This window comes from Ursus americanus, chromosome 21 (assembly GCF_024610735.1).
Source record: "Ursus americanus isolate L20-20 chromosome 21, mUrsAme1.1.p, whole genome shotgun sequence".
Taxonomy (NCBI): domain Eukaryota; kingdom Metazoa; phylum Chordata; class Mammalia; order Carnivora; family Ursidae; genus Ursus; species Ursus americanus.
In genome coordinates, this window is record NC_142147.1 from 14,641,054 (window position 1) to 14,668,580 (window position 27,527).

A 27,527-nucleotide genomic window follows, 5' to 3' on the forward strand; every position below is an offset into this window, starting at 1 on the left:
GCCAAGCACTGGGCTAACTCTTTACATGCAGGGTTGGTTGCCTTGGGTTTCATTTAATCCTCTCAACCACATGTGCAATGTTATAATCCCATTTTACAGATGGAGAAACTGAGGCACTATGTTTTAAGAACGGCTAAGGGGAGGCCCCTGAACGAGTAGGGGGCAGCTGGGGGAAGACGGCTTTGGGGTGCTGGAAAAGGCGGATGCTCCAGGCCAGGAGCCCTGTTCCCAACCACTGAGTGACCTTGGGCAGATGTCTTCCCCTCTCTGGGTCTCCTGTCCCTCCCTGGGTAAATGAGGGGGGTGGGCTGGTGACCTTTCCAGCACCAAAGCCACAAGGGAGTGAGTGGGCAAGATGCAAGGGATGTCTCTTGAGATTCTGCCTGCTGAAGGCCTGGGCCAGGAGGGGCTAATTCCAGCCGGATGGCTCTGGCTTCACTGTTCACAAGTCACATCGCAAGTGAGTGCCCCAAAAGTAAAGAGATTAGTGGTTGGGGGCAGGGGTGGGGATGGGGAGTGACTGCTAATGGGCTTTCTTTTGGGGGTGATGAAATATTCTATAATTAGATTATGGTTATGGTTGCATAATTCTGCAAATATACTAAAAACCATTGTGTTGTACACTTTTTTTTTTTTTTTAAGATTTATCTATTTTAGAGAGAGAGAGAGAGCATGAGCAAGAGGGGCAGAGGGAGAGGGAGAGAGAAACAGACTCTGGGCTGAGCTTGGAACCTGCCTTGGGGCTCAATCCCAGGAGCCCGAGATCACAACCAGAGCCAAAACCGAAAATTGGACCCCCAGGTGACCCAAGTTGTACACTTTAAATGGGTGAATGTTATGGTATGTTAATTATCTCTCAATAAAGCTGTTTAATAGAGAAAGGAAGAAAGGAAAGTAGGAAGGAAGGAAAGAGGGAGGGAGGGAAGGAGGGAAGGGGGAGGGAGGGAAGAGGGAGGGACGGAAGGAGACCTGCGTAACGGTTGGGCCAGAGCTGCCTTTGGGACTGGCCTCCTGGGAGTGTGACCCTCGGCACCCAGCCCTTTTCCGATTCTCTCTCCTCCAAGCACCCACACTTCAGAGCCTAGGGAGGGTGTCTGGGAAGTCAGACACCCAAGTGGCAGGCAACGGCTCCAGATTCTGACCAGAAGTGTCAGGAGCTCCTGGTCCCCTTGAAGGCCCAAGGACCCAGGAATCAAAGGAGGAATGGGGAAGAGGGGTGGGGGTGGCAAGAAAATGGATGAAGGCCAAAGCAGGGGGAGTGTCCAGGAGGAGGCCCTGAGCTGGGGCCCAGTGTTGCTCCGATTGGGGGGGCCTGGGAACAGACCCTGGCTGGCAAACACGGGGCCGGCCAGCGGCTCTCTCGGTTGCTTGGAGACACCATTGCACTCCAGAAAGCCCACACAAGAAATCCCTGCCTCTCCTGAGGGCACCCCCCCACAAACTGGTACAGCTGTCTTCTTGGCAGCAGTGGGGGACACAGACAGATGCAGCTGTCCCAGAGGCCATGTCAGCCCAGACTTGACCCCAAGCCAGGTGCACAGGTGCAAGGGACCCAAAATGAGGGCCAAATTGGCCAGTAAGAGGCAGGAGCTCAATCCACTCCTGCTGTTGGGCAACTTACTGTTGAAAGAGGAGACGCCCAGCGGGTCTGGGAGGCACGGCTTCCCTGTCTGAATCTCCCCCGGCAAGCGCCTCTCCCAGACTAACCTCACCCAGTGCACACCCTCTTCACATGAGCCTCCTGGGGCAAATGGCCCAGGATAGCCCAACCATAAGGGAGCCAAGGGAGCCAATCTCAGAGACTATAACCACCTCTGAGAGCCCTGGCTTTCAGGTCACACCCGAGTGCCTGCCAAGCACTTGCTTGTCAAGAATTAGGATTTTGCTCTGCTCGGAAGCAGACCTCCAGGCTGGCATCCCGCTTGTGACCAGCAGCTGCTGGCAGCTGGGAACCTCTCCCCCGGGTGGGCTCAGTGCTCTGCAGGGAACTTCTTCACAGGGAAGAGACCCGAATGCTTCCTTGGCATAAAAACCATGCTGTGCCTGGCATACAGGCTGGCAGAGGCCGAGGGCTCTTGCCTTCTTCTTCCTACCAAGGGCTGCATGTGCTACTGGCCCCGCTCTGTAGCGTTGACCCCAGGCAGCCTGGCTCTAGAGTCCAGGTCTTGAACACCGTACCATACTGCCTCTCAAGGGGACGCCAGTGGGCTCCTGGTCACTCTCAGCATGCATTCAATGCTCTTCAGCATCCGCCGGCAGTGATCTGCCCAGCCTTCTCTCTTATTCACACCCCAAAGCACCTGTCTCTGTTCCTTCAGTTTACCACGTGTCTGGGCCTTCTCACCTTTGTACCACCATGATGACAGCTCATTCTCCTTGGGAGCCTCAGTGGAAAGGGTCCTCCATCGGGTCTTCCTGACTCTACTCAGCCAGAAATACCCCGGGACCACCGACCCTTCCTTTAACTCACTTAGTACCCTGGATGGGGGACTTATCAGTCTCCTCCATTAGACTGGAGCTCCCAGATTCAGGCGCCCATGCTGTGTGACCTTAGATAAGGCATTTGACCTCTCTGAGCCTCCACGTCCTCATAAATGGCAGCCATTATGGCTAATATTAATGAAGCATTACTGTGTTCCAGACACTACGTGCCAAGTACTTTATGTACGTGATCTCATGTAGTCCTTACAGCACCTTGGGAGGTGGCTACTACTCGCCCATTTTACAGACGCAGAAACCATGGCTGTTGTCAGGATCACCACTATTAACACGATTGCCATGCTTTGTCCCGAAGCCTAGCCCGCAGCAGATGCTCAGATCCTGTTCTTTAAGGCCCGATGTGGTGAAACTGGGAGGGGAGTTGGATAGAAGAGAGTTCCAGCAGAAACAGCGCCATGCCTGCACTCCAGAGTGCTCAGGCCTAGCCAGGGATGGTAGGGGGTGATACCATCTGTGGAGGCTGACGCCAGCAGACAGTTGAGGCGGGGGACCGGGGCCGGCCTGCTTTACGCTTCTGCCATCAACCCTGCCTTTACCCACAGAAGCAGACTCTGCCGAAACCAGCCGTGCAGTGTTCAGAGCCCCGCAGGTAACAGGCCTCCTGGGCGGACGGCGACGGAGGCTCTGAGGGTCCGAGGAGGTGACCAGGGGCAGAAATTGTACACGTTTGTAACCAGAATAGCTTCAGGGTTGGTTTTGCCAGCTCACAGAATGCCCTGTGTCTTCGTGCTCCAAGCTCAAACCCCCCAGTGAATTCTAGGACCCACCCCCCCCAACATTTCTCGGAAGCCCAAGGGTCTACTTTGCAAGGGTCTTCGCCCTTCACCCCCACCGGCTGAGCTGCGACCACATCAGTGCTCCTGGCCTGGCTGTCCAACACGAATACCTGAACCCCCTCACTGGAGGAGCTGGGGTGCCCCCCAAATGGGTGCTCTCCCTGATGTTGGAAACACCAGTTGCTCGAGTGAAAGTGAGGAGCTCACTCCAAAGAAACACTCCATTTGCCGCAGGGAAGAAGGGGGAATCGTCCACGGTCTCCATGGTGCCCGGCCTGGCTTGTCCCACATTAGGGCTGCCTGGGTTCACGGTGTCCCAGTGCTCTGGCTTACACCCTCAAGACCCCCACCCCCCTTTCCTGCCCACTTCCCACTCGGGCACACAGGCTGTGCTTGGCACGTGGGTTGAGTCTGTACCCCACAGCCCGGGCGTCCACTCGTGTGACAGACTCGGCGGGGCTGCCCCTGTCCAGCAGACTGGCTTTTACATCCTTGAACTTCAACTGGGGTGGTCAGGAGTCCTGTCCGTTCTTCCCCCGGGGCCTCCAAGCCCCCCGATGTACATGACCAGACACAAACAGAAAGGAGGTGGTCAAATTCTGTCACCAGCCATTTGACCTGCTACTAATAGTCATTCACAGGTGTGCCTGGCGCTGTGGGGCAGAAGGGAGGGAGGGCACCCGCCACTTCCCAGACATAGCTCCTCAAGTCCTCAAAACATCCCCATTTACAGGTGGGAAAACTGAGGCCCTCAAAGATAAAGCGGCCGGTCTAGTCTAAGGAAAGTGCCAGAACCAGGCATCCTGAGGCCACTTCTCTCCCCTGCCCACCTGAAATGCAAAGCCTGACTCTCCTTGCCCTGAACTCCAAAGCCGTGCCAAGCCCCCAGGGAAGGCAGGGTCCTCATCCCAGAGGCCTGTCTTGCCCTCGATTCCTTCCAAAGGAGGCCTCAGAGGACCTGCCTCCAGTCACTGAACAGAAGCTGGGCAGAAAGCAAGGGTTCTGCCTGCCAGGGGGGAACCTCTGGGTTCATTGAGTCACAGCTGACATTCTTCATCTACGAGTTACAAAACCACAGGGGGCTGTGGAGTGACAGCCGGCTGCTCTGTCTGTCGGAAGAATGTTGTTGCCAGACAGGTTCGTGAGGCATCTGCCGAGCTGGGCTCCAGAAACCAGACCTGGGCTCTTGCCACACTAGGTGACTCCCAGAAGGCCATGGCCACGGGGCAGCCATCACCCCTCCCCACAACAAGCGCTCAGGGAGACCCACCCCCAAACCTCATTATAACCCAAGATGCACGGGAGCCAGCCTCCCCCTGCCCCCCCCCCCCACCGCAGGCAGCCAACCCATCCAGGCAAGGGCTTTCGGGGACTTAGCCCAGACAAGCACCCCACCGCACCCCACCCAAGGCTGGAGGGCAGAGGGGTGGCAGGCTCTCCCCCAGTCAAGTCTGTGGCCAGCACAGAGCCTACCTTGAACCACTACTACAGAAGTAAGAATGACAACAACACTACATTGCCCAGATGCCGGGGACTGCCCTGGACACTTTTTTCTGGATTATCCCATGTGTGGATTTTCCAGTGGCTGCTGTGACAAAGGACCACAATCTGGACGGCTTGAACAACAGCAGTGTAGTCCCTCATAGTCCCAGAGACTAGAGGTCCAAATTCAAGGTGTCGGCAGAGCCACACCTCCTCTGAAGGCTGTAGGGAGACCCTTCCTTGCCTCTTGCAGCATTGGTGTTCCTTGGCTTGTACAGAGATCACGCCAAATCTCCGTCTCTGTCTACACGCTCTTCTCCTCTTTGTGCGTCTGTGTCTTTGTCCAAATTTGTCTTTTCTTTTAAAGGCATCAGTCCTATTGGATTAGGGCCCATTCTAATCTTGTATGATCTCATCTTAACTGGATTACCTCTGCAAACACCCTATTTCTAAAGAAGGTCACATTCACATTCACGGTTCCAAAGGGACGTGAATTTGTAAGAGAAACTATTCAACCCAGTATATCACATGTAATTCTCCCAACAACCCCGATACTGCTCTTACCACCATCTTACAAGCAATAAAACTGAGGCTCAGAGAGGTTGAGTAACTTGCCCAAGGTCACACAGAACCAGACCGGAACCCAGTCTCTCTGATTCTACAACTCACACTACACTGTGCCAGACATCACCCTCACTGGGGCCCGCAGTTCTGTGGGCACAAGGGCTCTGCTGGACGTCATCACACTTCCTTCTTGCCACAGCCTTGAGGGGCCTGGCTTATAGTTTACAGAGGAAACAAAGCCTCCGTTAGTTAACTCGACCGAGGTCGCACAGCTACAGGGTGGCCGATCTCTTGAGCCCAGGTCTAGCACACTCCACTAGAGAGGCTCCAAATGGGGTTCTAACAGGGACATTCCAAGGCTCTGCCAAGCCGGTGGGGGCTATTTACCTAGCGTGACCAGTGCCCGCGCTGTGTTTACTTCAGCCACACTTGCCAAGCCCAGAAAATGTACTGTAAATCTGTGGTTTAAATTCACCTCCTCAGGTTTCAGCCCCTCATCCCAGACTGTTCTCTGCCAGCAGCAAGGCCAGCTGTTCGAGCGGTTACCAAGCGGAGGAAAACCAGGTCAAGACCGCAGAAGGGCCTCAGAGCCCACAGGTGAGCCGCGGAGCCCGGCAGAGCAACAGATGACAACACAGTGGGAGCCGTGCCCCCAGTCGCTCCCAGACAAGAGGGGTCACAACGCGGACACAGCCCACCGTTGTTGACCCCGTGCCAGGCACTGCACCAGGCACAGTCTAGCACTTTCTGATAATCCTCACAAATGCCCCCATGAAGTAGGCACTATTGGTTTCCCCACTTTCCAGAGGAGGAGACTGAGGCTCAGAGGAAGGTCACTCTGCTGGCTAGTGGCCAAGGCAGGACTCAGTCCCAGGCCTGCCTGAGTCCAGAGCCCCGTCTTGGTCGCTGCAGAAAGTGCGCTCAGGGGCCGTCCAAGGCTGCGAGTGTGGCCACTGTGAGGGGAGCACCTTAGAGCATGACAGGGATGCGGAGGGCCTGGAGAAGGATTCGAGAGAGGTAGGACAGACTGAGGACTAGAGGCCAGGGGAGCCAGTGTGCTCTGAGCCATACAGGGCAAGGGGGAGGACATGGCTTGGCACAGGCAGGAAGGTGGGAGCCCGGGGGGCCTCTCCTCTGATCCACCATGACAGCCAGAAAGGTACTAACATGAAAAGCAGACCACATCACCTTCTGACTTTAAAAGCCCCAGTGGCTTCCCATGGAGCTCACAACAGATCCGAACTCTTTCCTGTGGTCAACAAGGCCCTGCAGGGCTGGCTCCGTTGACCTGCTTCAGCTCAGCACAAATCTGGCTGATAGGTTCCTTCTTGGTCCCCAAACATGCCACTGGGCCTTTGCACGTACTGTTCCCGCTGCCTAGAATGCCATTCTGCCAACTCTGTGCATGCTGGCTCCTCATCCTTAGAATCGCAGCTCTGCTGTGCCCTCCTCCGGGTGGCCTTCCCTGGCCACCAATCCAGCATCAAAGGTCCCATTATTGTCTCCGTAACCCCCCTGTTATCTGTCCTTCATAGCACTTGACACAACCTGCAATTGTCCTGTTTATTTATTGTACGTTCCTTAATTGTCTTTCTCCTGTCAAGGTAAGGACTTTGTCTTGCTCCCTGCTGACCCCAGCACTTAGCACAGTGTCTCCTGTGCAGGTGCTCAGCGAGTATTTGTCGAATGAAAAAAATGAATGAATTCAACAGAGATATAAAGCCACAGATGGATCACTTAAAGAAAGCTTGGGAAAAGACCAGACTGGCAGTGGGGATGGCCCGGGAGCGACCCGAGAGGCCAAGGCCTGAGCGGAAGCTGCTGGGGAAATCCTGGGGAGGTGAGGAGTGTGTGAGCCTGTCTGCAAACAAGGGCAGAAATGGGCAGAAAGGAGGCTGTTTTCTCAAAAGCAGTGCAGACCAGACCTCATGGCCAACCAGTGGGCAGAGGAGACCACAGAGAGCCTGATAAGAGCTTAAAGGCTGCTTGTCACGATGACAAGCAAAAGGTAGGCCCCAAGGCAGGCCTCCCCCTTTTACTCATTCATTTGTCCAGGTGCGGCCAGTGAGGAGAGCTGCTCTGGGGAAGGGGGGAGGCAGGGACCGGGACAGGGTGAAGGAGGGCGAAGGAGGAGATAGGGGGTGCCTGGGGCTGCTGGGCCGCAAGCCAGGAGGACTTACCAGAGGAGAGTGACCAGACCCCCCGAGAGGATGCAGCTCCGGGCAGAGGCAGGAAGGGGAGCTAGGTGTCCGTCTGTTGCTCCAGCTGTGGCCACAGACTCGGAGACCTGGCCAGGGAGGGTTCCTTAGTGCAGGCCCTCCTCCAGCCGGGAAGGAGGACTTGGATCGGGACTTTAGACTCAAAGGCAAACTTTCACCCTGCAATCCTCTGCACTCCTCTGCCTGCAATCTCTCCAAGGCTCTGAAAGCTAATTGCCCCCTTGTGTCGCGGGGAAGTGCAAGGGTCAGTCTTCCTATCTCTATAGGTGCATGGGGTGGGGGAGGGTTCCAGGTAGGGGATGACTGAGGATCCTGACAGTAACTTGCTGACCTCATTGCTCCAGAAGTTCAACAAAAACAACATCAGCAAATAAAAGACCGAGGAAATTCCCCCAAGGCACAATGTCCCAGTGGTTAGAAGCACGGGCTCTGGAATTAAAATGCCCGTCCACCTATCAGCAGCTGAATGACCTCAGGCGAGCGCCTGAACCTCCCTGAGCCTGTTTCCCTTTGTGCAAAATGGGATAATTATACCACGTGTCTTTCAAAGGGTTGTTGAAGAGATGAATGAGATCTTACTTGAAGAGCAGGGTACACATTAGGTGCTCAATACATGGTAGCACTTACACTGGGCCAATTACGTGCCCCGCATTGCTGGAGGGTCCTTCATTCTACAGAAGAACTGGCTTATCCTCTTCAAAAATGTCAACGTCATGAAATACAATGAAAAACTCTGGAGTTATTTGGAATTGAAAGGAGACCCAGGGACCTGCCCCCCCCCCAAAGGCCACACCCAAGCGCAGTTTCCTTTGACCATAAAGGGCATTATTGGGACAATAGACGAAATCCAGTACGGCCTGTAGATGAGACAGTAGTACTGTCTCAGCATTAATTGGCTCGAGGTGATCGTCACACAGTGGTTATAAAGGAGAACTTCTTGTTTTTAGGAACTATACACTAAAGTATTTAGAAGTAAAGAGGTGGCATGTCTGCAACTTTCTCTTAAATTTCAGAGAGAGAGAGAAGGATAAAGCAAATGTAAAGTGTTAACACCCGAGGGATCTAGGTGGAGGGTACCTCGGAATTCTTTGGATTATTCTTGCAACTCTTCTGTAAAGTCTGTAATTATGAAAGAAAAAAGGAAGAAATGCATGGTCCTTGCGCTTGAAAGGATGCATGGTTCTGGCATATTCCCCTGCCAGAGGAAAGCACGTCCGTCTGGTGGCAGGCTTCCAGGGAGGGTGACCAGCCATCCGGAAGTGCTGGGGACTCCTGGCTTTAGCACTGAAAATCCATCCTGTGTGAACTTCGATGGGGGGCGGGGGAGGGAGACACCCTGTTTCTGGGCCAACCTTGTGGGTGCATGACGATCCTCTCTGTGGGTCCAGTGAGCCTCCCTGCAGCAGCGGGGGCCCCAAGGCAGCCTCTGCAGCCAAGTCCATAGTGGCTGTGAGCGGACAGAACGCAGGCCGGACGGCTCGTCTCACCCAACGAGAGTTGGGCCAGAGACTTCACTGGCAAAATCGGGCATTTCACCTCACAACAAGATCTCAAAGTGGCCACGTCGCCTTTTGCCTGGGTCACAACCGAGGCCCCAAGAGTAAACTGAAGCCTACGGGGAGGCCAGCCCTGCCCCACTGATGCCTCTTGACCAGGCCCTTGCTCGGCCTCAGGCAAATAGTTAGCTTGCCTCTGAAGCCGGTTCAGCTGTCACTGGGACCAGCCGGAACCCAACATGTGGAGGATGGATGGCTGTCAGTAACCCGAGCTCTGGCCCTGTCAACAGGGCACCTCATGGCTGAGGAATGTGGCCTACAGCACAGCCCGCCCCAGCCCGGCCTGCCTGGCAGGTTGATGGCTGCCTGGTGCTGGCCCCATGGCAATCCCAGACTGCTCCCCCACGGATGACCTCCTGGGGACTTGCCACCTGAGGGAGGTGGCAATCCTCCAGGATCACAGGACCATCCCCTCTCTCCTGTCCTTCCCTCCCTGACAGATGCCGAGTGCCTGTGCTGTGGCCTCCCAGCCTCGAAGGGCTCCGAGGAGGGTAAGTGGGGTCTGCGCACGGGCTTTGGGCCCGACCCACGAAAGCCGAGATGCTGTGATTAAGACCAGGATACGAGCTTGCATGCATTGGGCTGTTAAAGGCGGTGCAAGGAGGACGCCACTCCACTCAGCTCCCTGGGCCCCCGCGGAACCAGCTGTGAGTCAGGCTTTGACCTCGGCCACCTTCCTAATTTAGAGGAGCGGCTGCTGCCCACCCAAATTAGCCGCCCCTTGTCGGGCCTGGAGTCCGCCGTTCACTTGCCCCTCTCTGCTCAGGTTCTTTTGAAAGCCGCGTTGGCACGTTACCTGGTGGGGCTGTATTTTTGTTGGACTGCTTTAATACATGCACACAGGTTCAAACAGCACGAACTCCGGGAAAAGGAAGAGTCCCCCTCACGCCTGATCTCTGTCCCCCCATCTGCCTCCTCTGAGACAATCATGGCAACCACGGCTGGGGGATCCCTGCCCAGGATAGTTCCCATACACAAGCGCACACGAAGGAATGCCCTCCCGCAAAGGTTAGCACAGCACACGTATCGCTCTGTGTGGGGAAAAGGAAAAAAAAAGCACACATACTTTGCTTTTCTTACTCAACCCTCCCGGAGAGTCCTCCACATCCCACAGAGACTTGACCCCCTAGGGCTGTGTATCCTCCAAAGGGCGAATGGACCCAACTGATTTAACCAGTCTCTATCGACGGGTAACAGCGTCATTTCTAGTCTTTTACAACCACAAACGGTGCTTCCAAAGGAAGGTCCTTGTAGCTGGATCTTTGCTCTCACAAGGAGACATAGGTATTCCTAGAACTGCTAGCGTTTTAAATTTGGGGTAGGAGCCAGCAACCCCTTTGAGAATCTGATGAAAAAGACTCCTTTCTCCAAAAAATTAAAAAAAAAAATCCATGCAATTATTTTGCATCAAATTTCTGGAGGGAAGCTCACAGACCCCACAGTAAGAAGTCTTGGTACAGGGGAAAAGAAGACGCGTAAGAAAATTGCTTCTGACCACCACCTCTGTGTGGGTGGGTGGGTGTGTGTGTGTGTGTGTGTGTGTGTGTGTGTTCGCGCTCTTTGATTCCGTCCTTATACAGGAAGCAACCCGTTTGTTCCGCTGACAGCCGCTGAGACAGCCCGCACAGTTCAGTTCGGATTCCAGAAGTCAGATTCTTTATCTCGCTCCATCCACCAGGGTACATACCTCTCACGATCGTCGTCATGCTCCTTGACCTCAGATTTCCAGAACGCGGCTGTTGAGCGGGAGTGCTGGGCCGGGGCTGCTCCATACAGGGGCCGCCCGCGGAGGTGCTGGGGCCCGGGCCTCGCTGCTGCCCCCGCCTGCAGCTGCCGCCTCAGGGCTGTGAAACCAGACCCCGTGTCTGGAAGGCTCCGGGGCTCACACGCTCAGTTAGGTATGAATATTTGATGGCGGCAGCCAATAAGGACTCGGGGTAACAACAGTGTCCTCAGGAAAGCACCGTGCAGAGAGCACACGGCGCACTGTCTCTCGTTCAGGACCCTCATCGAACGGAAGGGACTCCACGAGAGAAGAGCTGAAGGGAACGGGAACTGGGAACAGCCTGTGGCAGGTCGGAGTCTGGCGTCCACATGCTCGGGGGCTGCCTTTGGTGCCCTTGGGAGACGGGGGTTCCCGTGGGCAATGACCACAGGCCACAGCTTGGTGTCTAACTGGCTCTACGCCGGAGGGCACTACCCACAGAGACGACGCAGCAAGTGCCAAGGCCAGGGAGCCAAGGACCCTGACTGACGGTCCCCCGGGCCACTCGGCTCCCACGGGGCCATATCCACAAAGCCGGAGCCGAGCCAAAGAGCCACTCCATGCCTGACAGGGAGGAGACACTCGACACCCGTTATCCCTTCCCTTTCTTCCCCCTTCCCCTCAAAGCGCCCGGAGCTCGCCTCTCCAGAGCCTCTGCTGCCTGTACAACACCTCACAGGGATGTTCACGTCGGCAGCCTCCGTGGTAACATGGCTCTTTTTGGAGGCTGAGGAGTCATCAGCTTGGATCTTAGCAACAACGAAGCCATGGATGGTCAGAAACTCCCCTCCATTCCCTGAGCTACAAACCATGTCGTGGGTAGAAAACATGTCTCTCATAATTTGGAGAAGGAAATGAGAACTCTCATTTCTGGAACCCCGCATAAGTTCTGGAAAGTTCCATCCTGAAAGTGAAAGCCATTCTGTCATCTGTGGCTTGTGTACCAACAACAACAAAATACCCAACATCTACTGAGCACTCACTACATACCAGGTAGCAATGTAAGCCTCTTAGATGTGTTAACTCATTTATCCCCTCCTGATAACCCCTCAAGGTAAGTTCTAGGAATATTTCATTTTTGAGGTAAGGAAACTGAGGCACAGAAAGGTGAAGTACTTGCTTGATGTCACACTCCTGGCAAATAGTAGGCCTATGACTTTACCCATGGACCCCATGAGCAGCCTTTTAAGGATAATGGAGGAGAAAACAGTTCTGTGTCCCTCCCTCCTCCCCGTTACCCCCATCCTCACGATGGAGCCCCCACCTGGGCCTGTCACTGAGCAAGGGCTTTCCCTGCGTCATCTCATGTCGCTTTTGCAACTGCCCTATGAGGTAGGAAGCATGGTTACGTCCCTGTCCCAGGGGAGGATGCTGACAGGAAGCAACCTGCCCAGCAACTCAGTGGTAGAGCCAGGATCTGGCCCAGGGCTGCACCATCTTTCAAGGCCAGGCCCTCGCTGGGCACTGCACAAGGCAGCCCACGTGCAGATGTGGCCGTGAGGAAATGGAGTGAGCGGGGGAGTGGGATGGCCAAGGAGCCATCGTGGGCGGCAGGAGGGAGGTTTGCGGCAAAGTCTTGTCTATGTCTCTGCCAAGAAGATGTGCTGGTAATTGTCTATCTGAGGGTGGCACCCTGAACAGGCAGCCTTGGGTGGGGCCCGATGGCTCTGGGCTGGGGTCCAAGCCTGGGTTCTCGTCCCAGCTCTGCCCGGACAGATCCAGCCTCTTCCCGGGGCTGAGCAGAGGGCAGGCTCTGCAGACCCTCCTGGCCTTAATACTTTGTGCTGCGGGAGCGGGAAGCAGGGTGGACGGCATAAACTGTTACCCTCACTAGCCTTTCAGGGAACACCTGAGAGGCAGCCCACTCCCCAGGCTTGTGGCTCAGCGCCCCTCCACCGCAAGCCCCACGGCAGAGGGCAGGGACAGCAACACCTCTGAGCACCAACCAGACACCAGGTGCCATGGGGCGGCCTCTACGCAAGCTACTTGCTATGAATTAAAGCAGACACTGCTGCTACACCCATTTTATGGATGAGGAAACCGAGACTCAGGAAAGTCAAACAACTTGCTCAAGGTCACCACAAACCCAGTAAGCCCAAGGCCAACTTATCCACCAGAGCCCATGGGCACTGTGCTCAGGGCCCACAGTACTTTTCCGGGGGCCCATGAAGATATTTTAATTTCAGTTAAAAATCAGAAGGACAAAATAATCTTTCAGGATAAAGAAAATGTTTTAAAGTATAACATTAATATATTCATCTCTATATCAATATAGTAGTAGATGTATTTTTAGATTTTCCTTGGAGAAAGGGACCCATAAAGGCAAAAGTGCCTAGGGCTCATGAAAGTCATCAAGGCTCTCTGCGCAAGCGGCACTTGAATCCAGATCTGTTCCCCTCCCAAGGCCAGAACTGTCAAAGAAATGCCCCAGCCTCTTTCCTGATGTCAAAGGAATAGCACCCACAGCAATCTGGGAGTTGTGATGTGCACCTGTCCCTGGGAGGGCCTCAGTCAGAATGGCCACCTGGCCATGGATGCTCACTCCACTGGCCACCCCCCTGGCGGGCAAGCTTCCCCGGGCTCAATTCCTGGCAAGAAATTGTTGGGGCAGAGGAATCACACCGCAGGGGCGAGTCATCCACGAGAGAAGTTGAGGAACAAGGTGATCCACTGGAGGTTCCTGCCTGGGAGAAGCAGGAGAAGAATGACAAAGATCATCCAGAAGAACATTCTAGCTTCTCTTCTTCATCTGACAGAAAACAAAAACAGCCTGGACCAATGGCAGAAATTCTGTCTCTGAAAGTCCAGGTATATCCCAGGTAGACAGACGGCCTTAGCTTTGGAGTCACACAACCTCGGTTCTGGTTCCCACTCTACCACTTAGTTTGCTGTGTGACCTTAAGAACGTTGCTTTACCTCTCTGACTCTGATTTCCCTTCTGGAAAATGGTAATAGGAACAACGCTTCATCCCCATAGGGTTGCAATGAGAATGCTTCCGGTATAGAAAATGCTTGCCGTATAGAAAAGCAGTTGCAACTAAAAGCCAGAGGAATATTTATTTTGGGGGGAAAGAAAAAAGTTGATCCCAACATCCCTAGGGCCTTGGGTAATTGGTATGCTGTGGGCTTGCTCAAGACATTGATATATTTGGAAAAGCCTGCAAAGCTGCCATTACTACGAGGTCAGCCTCATTTTCTCTCCAAGTCTTTGAGGGGATGGTTTAGACACCTTGGTAACGAAAGAGGAGTGTCACCTCCAATTAAAGCGTCACCAGAGTTGGAAATTCATCAGCCCCGGTGACTTGAGCCTTGCGAGCCACACTTGAGCCTCACGAGTCCAGGATTGCACAATGTCAGGCAGAAACCATGAAACAGAACAGAGGTTTGAATAATGAGCAGACCTGAGGGTTCCTTCCAGATGAGCAGCATTGTCGCCCAGCAGGTGAACCTGTCTTACACCAGGCTCGGTGCTATAGTTAGAACCGCATCTGCACATGCCAGGGAGGCTGAACCCTGCTAACCCAACAAGGGAGCGCCTCCAGGTGTTCCCCAAAGCCCGGAAGTGCTTGGCAGCAGGCAGCCTCCTCGGATGACAGCACCCCCAGCCCCCTCCCCCAGAGCAGTGCTTCTCAAATTGCACTCGAATCACCTGGGATGTTGTCAAAATGCAGCTTAAGATTCAGTGGGGCTTGAGATTCTGCATCTCTGACCAGCTCCCAGGTGATCCGGGAGGGCAAGACATTCCTCTGGGGCTGTCCTTCACGTGGTAGACCAGGGAGCCCTGAGCGCTCTGCACTCCAGAACTTGGCATTTGAGGAACCAGCTGCTCTACTATAAACTAGATCCTCACGATTTCCTTTTTTTGGTGGGGGATGGGGCACAAGATAAATTAAATAGAAATATCTGTGGCAGGATAATTAATTGAACGTTCATTTTCGCCCTTCCAGCAAACCCACTTCCCAACACACACACCCATTTCAGGTAGAAAGACCCCTTGGAGCTGTCTTGCACAAAGATTTTAAAATTACAACTAGTAGGGAGTAGTCACATGCTTTCCTTTTAAAAAGAAAAGGCTCTGGATAAAGCCAAACCCTCTGCTATCACCTCTTTTCCTAGCCCCCCCCCCCCCACCTGTTCATGCTTATGGAAAGGTATTTTTAAAGAGGGATTTTTGCAGAATCATCTTGGAGTGGCTTTTCTTTTCTTTTATAAAAATATAAGCCCAGGGACGCTTGGCTGGCTCAGTGGATGGAGCAGGCAACTCTTGATCTTGGGGTTGTGGGTTCAAGCCCCACGTTGGGTGTAGAGATTACTTAAAAATAAAATCTTAAAATATATATAGGGGCACCAGGGTGGCTCAGTCTGTTAAGTGTCTGCCTTGGGCTCAGGTCATGATCTCAGGGTCCTGCTCAATCTGCTTCTCCCTCTTCCTCTGTCCCTCTGCCCCACTCGTGCTCTCTCTCTCAAATAAACAAAATCTTAAAAAAAAAAATCTTAAAATATATATAAGCTCAGAGGCCCAGAATGGGGGAGGGGACAGTGGCTCCCCCTTCCCATCTGTGCAAGATGTGCTGGTGGCAGGTAGTGATGGTGCCACAGGGGGGTTCAGGCCCTTCAGCCACCCTATCAACTCCGCCAGGACCCCTCCGTAATTCCCGAACATAGCTCAGCCACAGTACTCTGGGGATGCTGGGGCCAAGCACCTTAGGGGATTCCCTGCACTGGGGAGGAAGGCTATGCACAGGCTAAGGCAACCAGGCAGAGCTGAGCCTCAGAAGTTTCCAGCCACATCCCAGGCTCTCCCACCGCAGCCTTGCTGCACCGGGAAACAGCCCCCACCCACGCAGAGGACCCAAAGGCTGGGACAGTTATGATGCCAGCATCAGAAATGACAACATAGACGTACAGAGCTCCTACCCTTGGCTCTGGGGAGTTCCTGCTCTAGAGACATCCGGAAGGGGAAGGGCTCCAAAATTATTGAAAAGGAATTCATGGCCACCCCTCTCCAGGGGAGCTGGGAAACAGAACTAGACACCATCAATGACAATGTTTAATTCTTTTTCTTTTAAGTGTTTTGTTTTTTTTTAAGTAATTTCTACACCCAACGTGGGGCTCAAAGTCAGGACCCTGAGATCAAGAGTTTCATGCTCTTCCAGCTGAGCCAGCCGGGTGACCCTTTCCATAACAATTTTTAAAGTGGTTTCATAACCCCGGCACAGATTTAGTTTAATGATACTCAATATTTAGGAAAGCAGTTACCATTTTACGTTGAAAGTGAGAAGCGAACCGTGGCTTAGAAACATATTATTGACTATACCGTTTGATAAAAAAAAAAAAAAATTGCTAAAGGTTACCATCTGTTAAACTAATCTCTCAGTGCCGTGTCTCGGTGGAGCTCTCCTTGTTTCAACTATTCCACACCATCAGTTTAGTTGCTCCCTGAGCAAACTGCACTCCCTGACATTATTTAAACATAGGAACAAATGAGTGAATAAATGAATGAGTGAATGAGGGAATGAATAAAGCAAAGGTTATACACACTATAAGTTCAGTCCTTATTTAGTAAAACAATCACCTTGATCCTTTTTTTTGTTTTAAGTGTTAAAATTCTGAAATCCCTGTGACATCAGAATACCCATAAGGTGCCATCGAGACGGGCCATTCCTTTCCAGTGTCTCGGGACGGCACTGCTCTCCACAGAAGCAACGGTTAATAAGCAACGCTCGGGCCTCCTCTGCCTCCCATTCTTCCCCCAAGGAAGTCCATCTAGGAAACGGTAGGAGATACCTGCCTGGGATAGTAAAGCTCAGGAGGATTAAAAAAAAAAAAAAAAGGCAGCAGAAAAGCGTCCTCTTTCCTTTCCTCTTTGCCAGGACTGACTGATTGGATCCCTGCAGGGCCCCTCCGCCCTCTGAGTAAGACCGAGGAAGATTCCCTCTTTTGTTCTAGCCACAGTCATGGGAGAAATGCTGCCTCTTCCCTCAAGGCACTCTGGCACCAATATCTGAGTAGATGATAGGCGATTTCATCATCAGAAGGTTTTGGCAACAGAAAAAAAAATATTTTAAAAACAAAACAAAATTTAAAAATATCAAAATCACATCAGCTGCTTTATCAACAGGGAGGGAGGAAAAGAAAGTTTATTGCACCCCAGCCTGTTCTGCAAGAGGAAGCTGGAACACGTTCCAGAGAGCAGCGAACACGAGTATGGAAAGTCAAAGTGCGTATCTTCCAATGATGACGAGTTGACGGTACAATTTTCCTTTGTGGATTTTCTGAAGTCTCCAGCATGAATATAATAAGAACTATCATCGACCGGGTACTGACTACATGCCAGCATTTTCCATGGCCTTTCCTTAAACTCTGAGAACAGCCCAATGAGGTCACATTATTCAGCCTGTTTTATACTAACCAAAGGAGTAAGTGCCCAGCTCAAAGTTTCATGGCTAATAAAATGCGATTCCAAACCAGGCAACTGGGCTGCTCTGGATGCCAGAGTGCAACCCAGCCCGGACCCGTGGGCAGGTCACTCCTCTCCAGGGAACACGAAAGTTGCAGACAGAGCCCCCCTGGTAGGGCTAAGAGCATTCTTTTTTCTTGATAGAGAGCTAAAGCTCCTGCTCAAACAGTTGAATTCATGCAAAGTCAAAAAAGGAATTCGTGGTAGTTTTCTATTCTTGGGCTGAAAACTCCCTCTCATTGAACTACCCCAAAAGGGCACAGAATGATCACAAAAATGTGTACTCTTGCTCCAAAAGCATTCTCCCGACTTTCCTCTCAGCCCTTTAAAGATACGTCATCTGGGTGTATAGTGTGTGAGTACTTGTGAGTGTGTGTCTGTGTGTATTTGGAGAGGGTGACAGAGTTGGGCAAGCAGGCAACAACTGAGGAATTCAATCAACTCCGTAGGAAAGAAACCATCACAGCCCTGAAAATGTAGCAGCAAATGGGAGACCATGTTGCCATAGCAACCATGTAATAGCCATTTTCATTTTCCCAGCATCTGTTCCGGGCAGGTGTGGGCAGTTAGGTGTCCTGGGGTGTGCGAGTATGAGGGTGTGCCCATTTGCCATGGTCAGGGTTCGTAATTGGGGGGGCTGGTGCTGCCCCCAGAGATGGTCCTTGGAATCGGGGTCTTGGACAGTCAGTGCACGGAGAACCCTGTGTCTCTGAGCATCCATGCCACGCATCGCATCATCACCATGTCACAGAGGCGAAGGCGATGGTACCCTTGAACGTCTTTGCTGCATGGATGCCACGCTGAGGTTCAGGCGGAGGATCATACAGAGCAGCCAAGGCAGAGCCTGGTTCGGACTCAGGTCCACCGCTCCCGGCGGCTATTCCACAGTGGCTTGCTGAACCAGGGCCAATTAGGAGGGGTTGGGCGGAAACATGAGGCAAGGAGGCAGCACAGCTCAGCCTAAACCCATCGACAGAACAGGGCTGTCTTTTATATATTTTCTGCACCAGGTGATGAGTTGCCTGCAAATCTGCTGCCAGGGAACAAAGAACGGAGACAGGGGAGCATCTTTGAGCTCAGCAACCGGAGACGAATCAAAGGCAGATTACTTGCAAGAGCAGCTGACGTGTTGACTACAAACCTCGTGTGAGATTCGGAGTGCACATGCTCTGCAAGGTGCATAAGCAATCCTGGAGGCGGCCCCGCCAGCCTCCACGCACACGGAATGCTAAACACAGCCCGGGAGCTGCCGCTGCGGCCACCTGGTTCCCGCCCTGCCCGAGCTTGTCTGCAGCAACTGCTCTCCAGGATGAGGCTTCCTGCGCGTCTGTTCCGAGCATCCACAGACAGCATTCAGAAAGCACAGCTCCGTGGGGGAAAACAGGAACCGTCAGCAAATCATCGTTGTGGGGGCAGGAACGTCTTCAGGTGGAAAATACTGCTCTGATGACTTCCCCGTAAGGAAAGAACGGGCTGAAATCACTATGGTGCTGCAGCTTCCATTTTCCAAAAAAGCAAAATAATTTCAAGAAGCCCCTCCAGGTTGGACCGGATCAGAGCTTGGCTTAATCCATTCCTTCACGGGTTTGGCGTCGTTTTCCTGGCCTCCGGAACCACTCCTGCACTTTATAGTGACTGCAAAATCTCATCCTAAAGAGGTCTGTAGCGTCAGTAGTGTCGTTTGAAAACCAAACATCAAAAAGGCAGGTGCATGAAGCACTTGGTGGGATGGGTGACTTCGGTTAAAGTGGCCCCTGGGAAATGTGGGGGTGGCCTGAAAAACTCAGTGGGGCTCCTCCTAAAAACTGAGAGCAGGGGCGCCTGGCTGGCCCAGTCAGTAGAGCATGTGAGTCTTGATCTCAGGGTGGTGAGTTCAAGCCCCACATTGGGCCTAGAGCTTACTTAAAAACTGAGAAGGGCATTCTGGGAAATAACCCTTATTCTGGGTGGTACCCCTCTTCTAAAATATTAAAAGTTATTTGTAAAAGGCCAAAACACACACACACACACACACACACACACACACACACACACACTATAATGGAGACCTTCCTCTATTTTATCTTAAATTCCATTGAAATTTATTTTAAGCCCTTTCTGTGACTTGAAATTGTAGGCATTTTGGCTAACATTATTTGATGATTTGTACTCAAATGTAATCAAAGTGACAGGTTTATGTACCCAAACTTACTTAGGTCTAGGTCTTGGATTTTTTTTTTTTTTTTTTTGGATCTAAAATTACATGATACTTGAGTAACACCCATTTGTCCATCGACAGTTTCTCCACGGTTTTAAGCACTTTCTTGCTCCTCACCATCTTATTCCATTGACAAAGCCCTCTTAGCTGTCTTACAGACATCTCAAGTTGACTCCCCACAGCCGGATTGCCCCCTCCCCGATCTATGTCCCCTCAGCCTTCCCAGTCTCTGTAAATGGTCACAATTGCTCAAATCTAAACCCTGGAGTGAGTCGTCATTACTCAAACCCCCACCCTAGTTGTTAGCAAGTTCAGTGGGCCCTGAATGCCGGATAATGTCAAACCAGACCACCTCCCACCCTCCTCATCCTAGAGGGCTTCAGAAGTCCCCTCACCAGCCCTCCTATGTCCCCAGTCCTCCCTCTACGAGGTAACCCGGGGGACCTGGTAAAAAGATAACCTACAACATGTCACTTTATTCAGACTCGCGTTCGACAAATATTTGCACACTTACTCTGGGCCAGCACTGTTCTAGCAATTTCTTGACCTTGCATGCTTGTCAGGCAGGGGGCGAGCACCCAAATTAAAGAATGAAATGTAGAAATTTGCTCTGGGTGCTCCCCAATCCGGGCCACCCCCTTCCTTCCTCCCTGCACACACACCTGTCCTACAATCTCCTTTTCTCAAGGCTGGCTCCTGCCCTTTGCCAGGTCTTGGAGATGTCACTTCCTCGGAGAGACCTTTCCTGACCAGCCCAGCCTCCCGTTACCTGCCTTCTTCCTGGGTTTTATTCTCATCAAGGGTCTTGTCACCACCCAAAATCTGTTTCGGGTCTGCCTCAGCTACAGGGAACGCAAGCTCGGAGAGAATCATGCTGGCCCATCCACGGCCTGCAACCGGGCCTGGCTCGGAGCAAACGTTCGATACATATTTGCTGAATGAAGCAAGCAATCAATCAAGTAGAACTAGTTAACAAACTTGTAAATAATTAATGTGATCAGGGCCGCAAATCAGGCATCGCTCAAAAACTAATCAAGCCCCGTCTCAGGCTCTGCCGTTTTATCAACATTAAGACAACAACAACAATAGTAATAAAACCAATTCAATAATTCCATTTCATAATTTGATTCCCTAGAAACAGTCCAATAACACTTATACTTGGGCCTTTATTCAAAGCCCTCAGCATTTACCATCTCTCTTCATCTAGTGACAGCCCAATGAGAGACAGTCCATCCTTCCCATTTGAATAGGTCCAATCACTGAGGTGTCAGAGATGTTTTGTGACTTGCCCAAGGTCACACAGCCAGTAAGGGCAGAGCCAACACCTTCACACCAGGTCACACAAATGTATTCAAATTCCTCTCAAATTAACATCATGGAGCACTTATTATGTACAAGAAACCCTGTAAGAAAATGTTTCAAAGATAGATGATCTCAAAGGCAAACGGAGATCTTTTAGATAAAAGGTTTTTCAAGGAATTCTGAATGACTTGGCAGAGATCCAACCATAGTATAGTCAGAATGTGATACAAACCACTTACTGAGTGCTTCTTCTCAACCAGGCCTGGGCTATGACCTCGCATGGATGACCTCATCGCTATGTATTATTATCCCCACTTTACAAACAAGCAAACTGAGGCATGGCATGAGTAAGTAACTTGCTCAAGGTCCTATGGACAGGAAGCGACGGAGCTGGGTGCTGAACGCAGCGCTGACTACAGAGATACTGACCACAAGAAAAACCTAGTACTCTGTGTGAAATCTGGTCGTTGGCAGGAGTTTCTGAGTACAGAAGATACTAGAAATGCCAGAATCTGGCAACCTTGAGACATGTTTGCAGGACTTGAAGGAAAATATCCATGCTCCTTCCTGGAGAAGTTTCTTATCTTTATCTAAAGACAATATAAGCCCCTCGGCAACATCTGGTAGTCATCCCTTTGTTCCTTACCTGTAAGCCATGGCCAGTTGTCTCTGAGACCAGGACGCTTCCTAGGGAGGGGGCTTGGAGTTTGGCAAGAAGAGCTCTGTTGGAGATGCCTGGGCCAGGCCAATGCCCGCCGTGACAGCCAGAGGCCTCCTCCTGGCCTGTGCTGGGGTCTCTCTCCCCCTCTCCCCGCCGCCCCCTCCGCAGGACCCAGCTGTTCGAGCTCAGCCACACCAGGACTGGAACCACAAACATGGCAGCCTATGGCCTGGCTCCCTCAGTCAGGCTGTGGGAGCAGAAGCTTCCAAACTGGAGCCTGGAATGGCTGGTGCCCTGGAATTTTCTGCTTGGTTCACCAATTCCTAGCTGGACCAGACGTGGATTTGGTGCTGAACAAGGCAGCCATTCAGTCTTTAGTCCGGCAATTAAAAGGCTTTGAGGGCAGGATCTCCTTTGGCTTCCAGAGACTGAATGGGGCCGCAGCTAGGGTCCTGAAATACTGTCTTCTGGGTTTCCTAGCCCGTGTGTCTCCTCTGCGGTCCATTCGGTTTTCAGAAGAGTTGAAATTGTGACAGAATGAGGGGTAAGAATAAAATTAATTAGGCTCTCCTGACATTCAGGTGGGAACTCAAGATGTCCACAACAGAACCTTGATTTTCCTCTCCCCTCAAATCCTGCTTCACTCCCAGCCTTCCTGTCTGAGCTAAGACTAGCCACATCCCTCCCATGTCTTGTGGGCTCTTCCTCTCTTTCACACTCCACCTCCTATCCATCATACCTCCTTGGGCCCCACCTTCGAGTATTATCCAGAATCTGACTGCTTCACACAGCCTCGGGCGGCTCCCACCATCTCTGCCTGGCACCTGCAGTAGGCTCCCACCGGTCTCCCCGCTCCAGCCCCTGACTCCGACTCGCTGCTATTACTTTTCAACTCAGCAGCCAGAACGTCCTGTTTAAATCAGAGTCAAATCAACTCACTCCTGTGCAGAGCCTTTGGTGGCTTCCATTGCCCTTGGAGTAAAAGCCCCAGTCTTACAGGGGCATTCGAGGCCTCTCTGCTCTGAACCTGCCACCACTGGCCAGGCTCCACGCTGCTCCTGACACCCACCAGACACCCCTAGGGCCTTTGCACTGGCTGTTTCCTCAACCTGGATGCTCTTTCCCCAGATACCCACATGGCTCCCACTCTCCCCACCTGCACACCTGCTCAGATGTCTTCTCTTAAGGAGGTGCACCCTGACCACCTTATTGAAAATGACAGCTCATTCCTCACCCCCACTTCTTCCACCGCTGCCCCCCCACCCCATCCCTCACCATGCCCTGGTTTTTCTTTTCCCCTTCATAGCACTCAACACCCCCAGCGTGCTAAATGATGTACTTATTGTCTGCATCTATTGTTCAGTATCTGTTCTCCTCTATGAGGGGGAGTGAGCCCAATGGGACAGGGATCTTTGTCTATTTTGTTTGCCCCATGTATCTCAGACAGCTGGACAGAGCCTGGCACATGGAGGGGGCCCAGGAAAGATGTGAAATGAAGGGGAAGCCCTTCAACGTACAGAATTTCTGTCAAACCAGGATAAGAAAGAGCACTTGGCTTTTCCAGCCCCTCGTGGAGCTTAGAAGGGGAAGAGGAAGTGGGGGAGGGGGAGGGGCTGGAGACCAGGTAGGGACCCTCCCACACACACAGCGACTTGCAAGCCTATGCCTACTCCCACCCCAACAGAGAAGGGAGGTCCTTGACCTCTAGAGCCCCTAGCTAGGTGCAGGGAGAGCTCCGCCCTTGTCTCTGGGTGGGGCTGGGCCTTGGAGGACCCCCACCCACTGGGTCCTCAGCTGGCGGGGCTCCTGGCTCCAAACCCCAGATCAGGCTGAGAGAAGCAGACAGAGCTGTAGGGTACATCTTTCCCTACCTGTGGCCTCCCGGCTGCCTCCAACCTGGATGTCAGACGCTCAGCTTTCTAAATAAAAATGTTGATTGCTGAAGAAAGAGAAGGGTACAGAATGATCCTAACAGAAGTAAGCTCTCTGCAGATGCCGGGAGGAAGTGTCCTGCTGGGAACTGTAGCCATCCGAAAGGGTGCAGCCCCTTCTCTTGTCAAACCCAGCCTGGCCCCAACTCTTTAATGAATCTGGTCACAGACAGCCGGGCTCCCTCCTCTCGCTCCCTCTCCATCTGGGTGTTAAGGCGAAAAGCAGATTAGAAATGTCACTCCCGTGGCTGGCTCAGAGCTGCACCATCGGTTCACCTTTGCTCCGTGCCGACAGGTCCAATTTCCTTCCCCAGACAAACACTCAGGTGTGGGGTTTTGAGAAATCTTCTCCTTAGAGGAATTTCATGAGCCCGACTATGACCTGGGGTAACTCTTTTATGAGCAAACAAAGAAGTGATCAATAACAAGGAGTTTGCTCTCCTTCATGACTCCAGTAGAGCTCACACAGGGCTTGCCCGATTTTCTGTTGTAGGCGGGGGGGGGGGGGGGGTGGTCCTGTAAAGGGGTCTGCCGAAGATATGAGCATATGAGAGATTTTAGGCTTCTTTTCCTTCATCTTATCATTCAGGAGTATAGGCTTTCAGATTAAGGCCAGATGCTAGAAGAGTCCTTGGCAAAGCAATTTTGAAATACTCTGGAAAATGATTGTTGGAACATCTTTGTCTTTGATTAAAAATAAACCAGAAGCCAAAGTTTTAATATGAAGTCATTATTTTATATCTAATGCTTTGAAATTGCCATGCATTTGGGGGAGTCAATTAAAGATATAAGCTCGTTTTTGTCCACTTGGGTGTTCATGTGTTATTATGACGCCCTTGGGAAGTAAGAGGTGTCCTGGAGTCATTGTTACTTAGGTCATTGTTTTCTTTAGCATAAAGCTGGAAGTGAACAAGGTATGATTTATCTGATTGAAGCAGGACCACACAGAGAGATGAATTGAGGACCCATGTTAAGATGCCTCGTGAATCTCATTTTCTATTCTGTGTGTAGACCACCAAGGCATCTCTCTTACTAAACAGAAGCCCTAAGGATCACTACATAGCATTTTTAACAAAAAGATGTACCATGCCTTAGGATTTTATGCTCGTGATACCTTCTGGCAGCTTTAAAACAACAACAACAACAACACATTATAGAAGTTCAGATGTAATTTTTCAAGCTTGTGAAAATTCTGTTAGAAAAGAAAAAAATCTGGGGTAACTGGGTGGCTCAGACGTTAAGCATCTGCCTTCGGCTCAGGGCGTGATCCCGGAGTTCTGGGATTGAGCCCCACGTCAGGCTCTTCTGTTGGGAGCCTGCTTCTTCCTCTCCCACTCCCCCTGCTTGTGTTCCCTTTCTCGCTGGCTGTCTCTCTCTCTCTCTCAAATAAATAAATAAAATCTTTAAAAAAAAATAAAGAAAGAAAGAAAGGAAAAAAAAAAGAAAAGAAAAAATCTAAGGGCGCCTGGCTGGCTCAGTCTGTTAAGCGTCTGCCTTTGGCTCAGGTCAGGATCTCAGGGTCCTGGGATTAAGCCCTGCAGCAGGCTCCTTGCTCAGCAGGGACTCTGCTTCTCCCTCTCCTTCTGTTCCTCCCCCCTGCTTGTGCTCTCTCTCGCTCTCTATCAAATAAATAAATAAAATCTTCAAAAAGGAAAAAATCTAAAGAATTTAGATTCCCTGGAGGCAGTGATCTTAAACTTTGTTTTGTGTGTGGAAAATAGTCACATAAAATTAAGCTTTGTGAAAGAAGTTCTATGATGATTTCATTTCGCCTCTCTTTTTCTCCCCTCAATGAAACATTAATCCCCAAATCCCAAACTTGTTCTCCCTCAGATGTCATGATAAGTAACCCAGTTTTTATGTGCTTTGTAGCAAGCAGAAAACCATAACACTGAGTGATCAGATGGTACAACGGATTAGCACAGAGGTCAGCCATAAGCTTTAGGGGTTTACACCTGTAACTCCATTAGTCTAAAACTGGGTCCCCTACAGGTGGAGACAGGAATCCTATTAACCAATTCAGGGCAACTACCATGACAATTCCTTGGTAGTTGGTGGTCCCAGCAGAAAGGGTATATTGTAAATAAGCACAGAAATGAAACCCAGTTTTCACTTATCAGTTGATTCCCTATAGATCAGCTTCATTGAGATAAATTACCTTGTAAATAATGACAGTGCAAACTTACACCCTATCAACTGAGATACACTTCTCTGTGTATCTGTGGAGCCTTTTCGGTTACTGACGGAATTATTTTAAAGCACTTATGTGCTCTGTGGGTACGTGGTGGTCTTCAAGAATCCGCAAGTCAGTAGAGTCTTTTAAACTACAGTTACTACCCTTTGTTTTGTGAAGGGAAGGACACAAATTTGATGCTTCTGGAACAGGAGATGCTGGGTAGAGGTGGGTAGGATGAGGTTTTCATGTTCCTTCACAACACAATGTTAAAATTCAAAGGATTTCCAACGGCTCACTTTTATTTGTAATGGGAAAATTTTAAGGTGGGAAACTTTATTAAGGGAGAGAGAAATTTATTTTCCTCCTTCGCTTAGCGATGAAAATCTCTCAGTAAAACACCCTGGGAAAATACCAGGACACACCTGAGATTTGTGACTTCTTTTAAGAATGAGTCATCTGTTGTGCTGGCACTCAGCAAGGCATTTTCCATCTAGAAATTCATATGCTTTGGTTTCAGAAAATTTCCTGTTATTTCTCTGATATTGTCCTTCCCTCCATTGTCTTGGTTCTCTCCAGAATTCCTTTGGATCCATTTTTTGGAATTCCTAATTTAATTCTACCTTTCTTTTCTCTTCTCGGCATCATCTTCTTGTTCTAGCTCCTGAGACATTTCCTCAGCTATAGCTTCCAACACCCCACCTATTGATTTCCCCCCTCACATATTTTTAACTCCCCAGCGATTTTTCTTATTTTTGAATATTTACTCTGGGACTACTAATTATAGGGTTTGGGTTTTTCTTCTTTTTCTCTTCTGCTGTCTAGATTGCCTGTTTTCTCTTTCTCTTTTCCTGTTTGCTTTGTGTTGGTATCTAGTTTTCAGCTAGAGACCTCCTATTAGATTCCTCTTGACTTCTGTTCAGATTTAAGGATGGGGCACTACAAAGGCAATTGGAAATGCTTGTGTGCGTGGAGCTTGTGGTTGGAGGACTTCCTGCTGGGGATGGAGTGGGACCGGGACATTTCACTGGAAAGCCTCCATTTCCGGTTTTATTAGGTCCTTTCTCTTGAACTGGTCAGTTTCCCCACAAGTGAATAGTCCTCTCTCCTGCTAAGGTTGGGCATAATCCTGGCTGCCAATATTCTGAGACCTACGAGAGAGCAGGAGGCCGGCGGTCTCATTGTTCAGAGTCAGAGTTAGACTTAGTCCCTGTATGGGGTTCCATGACTCATCAGCCCACACCTCCGTGCCGTGCCGGGTCTTCCTAAGTCCAGGTTTTTTGACACCTTTTGTCTGATGTTTTTCCCCTTCTATTATCTTTATCCTTATTGGTTTTTACTTTTAAACCCTTTACAGTCATTTCTTTTTTTTTTCAAAGATTTTATTTTTTTTTATTTATTTTTTTAAAAGATTTTATTTATTCGACAGTGATAGAGACAGCCAGCGAGAGAGGGAACACAAGCAGGGGGAGTGGGAGAGGAAGAAGCAGGCTCATAGCGGAAGAGCCCGATGTGGGGCTCGATCCCATAACGCCGGGATCACGCCCTGAGCCGAAGGCAGACGCTTAACCGCTGTGCCACCCAGGTGCCCCAGATTTTATTTTTTTATTTGACAGAGAGAGCCAGAGAGCACAAGCAAGGGGAGGGGCAGAGGGAGAGGGAGAAGCAGGCTCCCCGTGGAGCAGGGAGCCTGATGGGGAGCTCGATCCCAGGACCTGAGCCCAAGGCAGACGCTTAACGCTTGACCGACTAAGCCACCCATGCGCCCCCTTTACAGTCATTTCATTTGGGTTCAGGAAGGGATGAAAATAAATTCGTATGCTCAAGCCTTCATGCTTAACTAGAAGTCTAACACATTCATATTTTATCTTGAGAGGATTAGTGCAGAGTACATTCATATTAGGAGGAATAATTGTTACATCAGATCCAGTGAGCCCAAGTG

The 27,527-nt window shown here is 51.1% G+C and overlaps 1 protein-coding gene across 1 annotated transcript in view; it reads right to left on the reverse strand.

Moving 5' to 3' along the window:
* The window catches only part of KIFC3 (kinesin family member C3), a 52,130-nt gene extending 44,611 nt beyond the window's left edge, over positions 1–7,519 (reverse strand). Inside the window, exon 1 of the mRNA XM_045806877.2 lies at positions 7,502–7,519. The gene's annotated coding sequence lies outside the window, so the exon portion shown is untranslated. The remainder of the gene's footprint in view (positions 1–7,501) is intronic.
* Between the last annotated feature and the right edge of the window lie 20,008 nt (positions 7,520–27,527).